This window comes from Egretta garzetta, unplaced genomic scaffold, assembly GCF_000687185.1.
Source record: "Egretta garzetta isolate BGI_Z169 unplaced genomic scaffold, ASM68718v1 scaffold215, whole genome shotgun sequence".
Taxonomy (NCBI): domain Eukaryota; kingdom Metazoa; phylum Chordata; class Aves; order Pelecaniformes; family Ardeidae; genus Egretta; species Egretta garzetta.
This window is the reverse complement of record NW_009259719.1, coordinates 1345185-1351165: the sequence shown is the minus strand read 5'-3', so window position 1 is coordinate 1351165 and position 5981 is coordinate 1345185.

Genomic DNA, 5981 nt, shown 5'->3' with positions numbered 1-5981 from the left:
CAGAGAGCACCAGACTGCTCCTTCCCTTCCCTCCTGCAGCATCGCCCTGGGCAGCCCCTCTCCTTCCAGTGGTGCTGCCGACCACATCCCAGGGACCCACAAACGAAGAGAGCGGGCAGGCTAATTGGGCTGTCCCAGGTACATTGCTGCCCCTTGTGCTCCATAATCCTGCAGGAAAGGGACCTGCCGCATCTTTGGGGGGCATGGGGTCTCTCAAGCAGTCACTATCCACAGGAGGGAGGCTTTTGGCTCCGTCTTGCTGTGTTCACAATGTTCCTTGACCAGATGCAGATCAGCATATATATATATATACACACACACACACACACACATATATATATGCACACACATATATACACCCCCGTGTAACAGATAGATATATATAAAATATATATACAAAATATATATACTATGAATATAATATAAATTATAATATATATAATATATATAATATATGTAACATGGGCTGAAATGCTGGGTTCAGACATCACACGGGAAAGGCCAGAGTAGCACCACATGGCCCCGCAAGTTGCAGGATACAACGGGGGGTTTCTTCCCACTCAGAGGTGATGATTAAGTTTCTTCTTAGCTGATGGGAAGTGAAAAAAAAAAAATCCATAAATTGTGAAGGCAGTAAGGGCCGAGCAGAGCAACACCCCCTTCCTCTCCCCGCCTGGACTAATGAAAATCGCAGCCACGCTGGGAGGTGACTGGTTTATGTTTGTTCTTTGCTTTAAACGTAGTGGTAAAAAGCCCACAGTTTTGGGCTTGGATCGGAGGTGGGATCATTAGGAGGTGGCAGGCGACGGCTGATACGCATTAATGTGCCATGAGCAGTCAGAGCTTCACTGTTGTTTTTTCTTTTAACTGAGGCAAATTATTGCTTCAGGAAAATGTCCATGTCCCCTGGTGGAATTAGAGCAGGGGGAAGGGGGAAAATTGATTTATCTTGAATTTTACGGCATCGGATTGATAGCTCTGGAGGTGTGAGCTGTCCCCTCTGCAGAGCCATGGCACGGTGGGCTGGAGGCATGATTCTGGGCATGCCAGCTGCCCCTTTGTGGATGTTCCCCCTTCGGAGGGGCTGGCAGTGGGGCATGGTGGCTGGGCCAGAGACCATGACCGGGAATCTTGGCCATGACTGTCAAGAGCAATTTTTCCATGTGGTGAAATCAGCTGAGAAACACTGGTGTAAGCATCTCACCTGTCCCTCTGGTCCCCGATGACATGGTGGCTCACCACCATGTGCCTGGCACAGGTGGCCAACAAGGTGCTGCTATGGTTGGGGGAGCCCCACTCCTCCAGGGGCTTCTAAGGTGGTGAACTGGTGTGGCTTTGCACATGCTATTTCATGGTGTTCTTCCCAGCATTAATACCACTGCGATGGGCTTGAACTGGCCTTCTCCTCCCTCTGCTGGAAAAAAAGCAGAAATGTCCAATGTCTACCCTTGGGACCTGGATGGTGGCCCTCAGCAGCTGTGGTGCCACCAGAAAGGTGGCTCCTCGTAAGTGATGGGTACTGGGCAGGTTATTTCAATGCTTGCCTCTCCCATATCAGAAGGGATCACAATGCCCGTTGCAAAATAAGTCATTAGCTCACAGACCACCCAGCTGGGTCCCAGAGGGAGAAACTGAGGGACAGGAGTGGAGCTGCTTCACCCAAGGTCATGCAGAAGGTTGCAGTGGGGAAGAAACAGCTTGCGACCCTTGCTGAAATCCCTAGGAAACACACTTTCGTTATGGTCCCAGATGCCTGGGCCACTTTGGCTGTCACAGTATCCTGAGCTGGAGTTTTATTTCTTCCCCAAACAGATTTTTTTTTCTTTTTTTATGAACGAAATTTTCCCTTTGTAGCTCCTATTCTCTCAGGGGCTCTTCCACTCAGCGGTAGCCCAATTTCCTTTTATAGCTCGTACAATGACTGTCCTAATTACAATTAAAACCGGGAACACTCTAATCAAATCTTTTACTATTCTAGACAAACTCAGAAAATGAGTAAAATTAGTGACACATGGCGCAAAAAAAAAAAAAGTAAAAAAAAAAGAGTGCGTGAGCTGGTGCTAATGCAGAGAGGGAGTTAAAGAGGGCAGCGGGATTTCGGCGCTCATCTGCAGTAATTGGCGGTGGGGAGGAGGCACGGGCACTGCCGGGGAGTGGGACTTGAGCATCCCTGGAGGTTCCTCCATCCTGCTGACCCTGTGCTGGCTGGACATGTTGGTTTGAATAATCCCCCCCAGTAGTTACCATGGCAACAAAGCCTTTTGATGGCGAAAACATTCAGCATCAAGAGTTAATCAGACCCTAAACCAAAACAGGGTTAAAGGCAGAGCAGGGATGTGTGAACAGTGGGGTCACTGGGGCAGAAGAAAGGCAGCGAGCAGGGAGTAAATAACAAGCAAGAGAGAGGGGTCTGGCGTCTGCTTGAGCGTGAGCGGATGGCCAGAGGGGGTTTCACTCTGATGGGAAATCACGGCAGGAGGGTCTGGTGTGTGTGTGTGTGTGTTAAATTCATAGGCTGGATAATTTTTTTAATTTTCTGAAGGGCTGGTGGGCTGGCTGGCTGATTTTACCACCCTGTTCCATCACGCCTTGCAGGTCTGTGTGCTGATTTTGTAGGGGAAACACCAGGTGCTGTGACTTAAAAGGTTGGGTGCGTGTCCCACCTGAGTGGAATTGTGGTCCTTGGCTGGTGTCCTGCCAAGGGTTAGGGCTGCTAGAGCCAAAGGGCTGCATGTGCCATGCCATTGGTTCACATACGTGTACATGAGCGTGCTACTCCAGACTTACCAGATAGGAATCCATGATGTGGGGATGTGGGCTCCCATGCATTTGCGAAGAGATAGAGGAGGACATGGCTCCGTTTCTTGGATTAATGCTCCTGGGTCGTGTAAGGGTTGTAGAGGTTGGATAGAGGCAGAGCCAAGGAGTTAAGCCCTATCTGTAGTTTGCTGCTCATTTGTGGTTACAGAACCTGTCTGGTCTGTTACATCTGATGGTTGCTCTTGGCATTGCCTATTTCATAGGTTTGTCTTCAGCACCATGGTTCACGAGGGGCTGATGGAGGGCAGGGAGTGAACTCGGGTTCAGGGAAGAAAAAACAGAGCGCTGTTCCTACCATTGGATACCAAATGGTGAAAATATACTGCCAGAGTGAGGGCGTCTTTTTAGAGAGAGCAGATGTTCCCAGCTAATCTCAGTATTGTGGTGTTACAGTGTCCAGGATTTGGGAGGTCCCTCTGATGCTAGGGTCTTGTGGATGTAGGGGGAAGGACAACATGCCATTGTGGGAAGGAATCTGTGCTCATTTTTAATATCAGGATTTACGGGAAGAGTCTGCCCAAGGTGAGGGTTGGTGTTACAGTCAGGGACAGGGATAAAAAGGGCTTTAGAATGTCTGCAGAACTGGTTGGAACAGAAGAGCTCCCAAAGAGTCAGGGCTGTTGCTGTGTCTCACGAAGCCTGGTACCCTGATTTTCAAATTATTTAGTATCGTGAAAGACCTCATATTGGACCTGCCCAATGCACCAGTGTTCTCCCCGTCCCAAACTGTGGTGAGATATTCCCTTAACTACTTCTATGAAACAACTGTGAGTTTGCAGTCTCCACCAGCAACATACAACGGGGCTTCCTCATGCTCACACTCACGGTGTTTTTCCCGCTGACCAGCCTAAATATTCCTTGTCACAGTTTAATCCCCTTTCTACTGTTCCTGCTCAGAAGAGATGTGAAGACCAGAGAGCTCACAGATGCTGGTTTTGGAAGGGTGTCTAACTCCTATCAGGTCCTCTCCAAGGTCTCAGGAACCTTGGTTATCTCCAACTCTCCCTCTCAGGTCTTATTTTTGGAGCGTTCTGGAGATTCAGCAGCGAGGGGATTGATCTTGGGCAAAAGAAGTGACCCAACAGCCTTCCCTCTTCAGGTTTATCAGCTTTCCATCCAGATCATGCAGGCTCACAGCTGGATGCGCCCCGGCAGCTCCCGCGATGGAGAGGTACCTCGGAGCCAGGCGTCGATTCGGTTCGGTTACAACACATTAACAAGGAGCTGGTTGCTCTCCTCACTCCTTTCCCTCACTCTCCATCTTTATTACTTTGTCAAAGTACTTTCAAGTATAATACTTATATTTTATAGGTCTGAAGCATGAGATTATTCAATTTTCTTTATAGGCCCAGTCTGATAAATCCACTTGGAAGCCCACACTGTGGTAATTGAAATGCACTGCCTGGGGAGGAGGGAATTTCTGCACTGGCTTCAGCCTTTGCTTTGACCGCTGCTGGCTGGACGCATGGGCAGGAGTCAGTGAAACCTGATGGGATTTACAGGGCAGGAGCTGCCTGGGGGCCCAGGTGGGTCTGGGTAGGGGGCATCTGGGAAAGCTGCTGGGACAGAGTACGCTGAAAACGTTAATTCCTTGTTCCTCCCCTTGTTCTGATCCTTCTGACCCAACTGAGCCCTAAGGGCTGTTGAACTGTTGGGGCCCAAATTGAAATTACAAATTACCCTGAAAGCAAGAGGATGGCCAGGAGTTCAGCGTGCCTGTGCCTAGGACATTTTACATGCCTTCAGGAGCAGCATTTGATAATTCAGCCCTGCCTGCGCTGAGCCAGCAGCAGCTCAATTTCTCAGCTGCCTCCAAGTGAACTGGGGCTGAAAGCAGGCTCTCTCCGGGCAGCGAAAACTTCTTTGAAAGAGTTTGACACCCTTCTCCTGGAAGGGGTGAGGCATGTGGGGGGGGAAATCTCACCTTTGCCACAGTCACAGGAGAAAACTGTGCCTTGAGGAAAGCTGTGATGCTTGAGGATGGGTTTGAGGCAGGGAGTGGGGCTCAGTTGTGAATCTCAGGTTCACAAGGTTTTTGGGAGCCCGTCACTCACTCTAGCACCTACAACACCCTCCTTTTTGGGGGATTTGAACCAAAACTTTGAGCTTTATGTTTGCTAAGGGATGATACATCACAGTGCCTGGGACAGCAGGGACTTCGAACAGTGACCCAAGAGGCCTTAAGTTACAGATGTCCTTGATGTCCAGTTCTTCATCTGAAGTTTGCTCATTGGTCTTGGTTCCTGGCATTAGATGAATCTACCTGTGGCAGACCAGGTTTCTTCCAACCCAGCAGCAGCAGCAGCTCTTAGAGGGGCAGCAGTCCCCCAAAGCCCATGGCTTGAAATCTGAAGTCAGTTTTCCCATTTAAAGAAGGGCTTGTCTGCTGGCAAACCTCTCATCGGGTGTTGGTCTTACAATGCAGCAATGCTTGAGGCTCCAGGGAAAGTGGTTGAAACACCCCAGGTGCAGGGACCTTGAAGACCTCTGGGTCACATCTCTGCAAGTACCTTGGCGAGAGGTTGCTGTGCTGTGTGTTGAATTGAGGTCTTTAATCCAAATGTTGTTAGAAATTTCCTCTCGCTGTTCAACAAAAAAAATGTCAACGTTACACTGAAAGCGGTATTGATCCTATGTGACACCAAATATTTTGCAAAGCCTTGGAAAATGCCGGGAATGTTGGTTATTGTTTTATTGCTTGAAAGATTTGGTTTTGGGTAAAAAGGTGCAAGTTTTTTTTCAACTGAAAAGTTTCAAAAAATGTCACAGCCAGGTCTAGTAAAGACCTCGCTAGATGGAACTGGTCAGGTGTGAAGAGGCGCTGGCCTGCAGATTCCTGTCTGCCCTGAGGGCAAAAAGCCAAGTGCAGAATGTGTGTTTCGAAGGCAGTTTTTAGGAGTCAGCCCTGCCTGCTCAGCCCTTCCCACAGGCCCGGAGGACAACTCTTTCTGCTTGTTCCCCGCTGGCTGCGATGAAGGGAGGTGGTGTGAGACGTAGCTGGGAGGTGCACCCTGTAGCTGTGCCTCCCAACTTTCCCACCATAGCTGGGCTTTCCACGGCAGCCGGAGGAGGGATGAGGCTCTCAGCTCATTGTTTCTGCTGGAGAAGTCGCCCTTCTTCTCCTGTTTTAGACTTCATCCCCCAGGGCTGTTAATACAGCA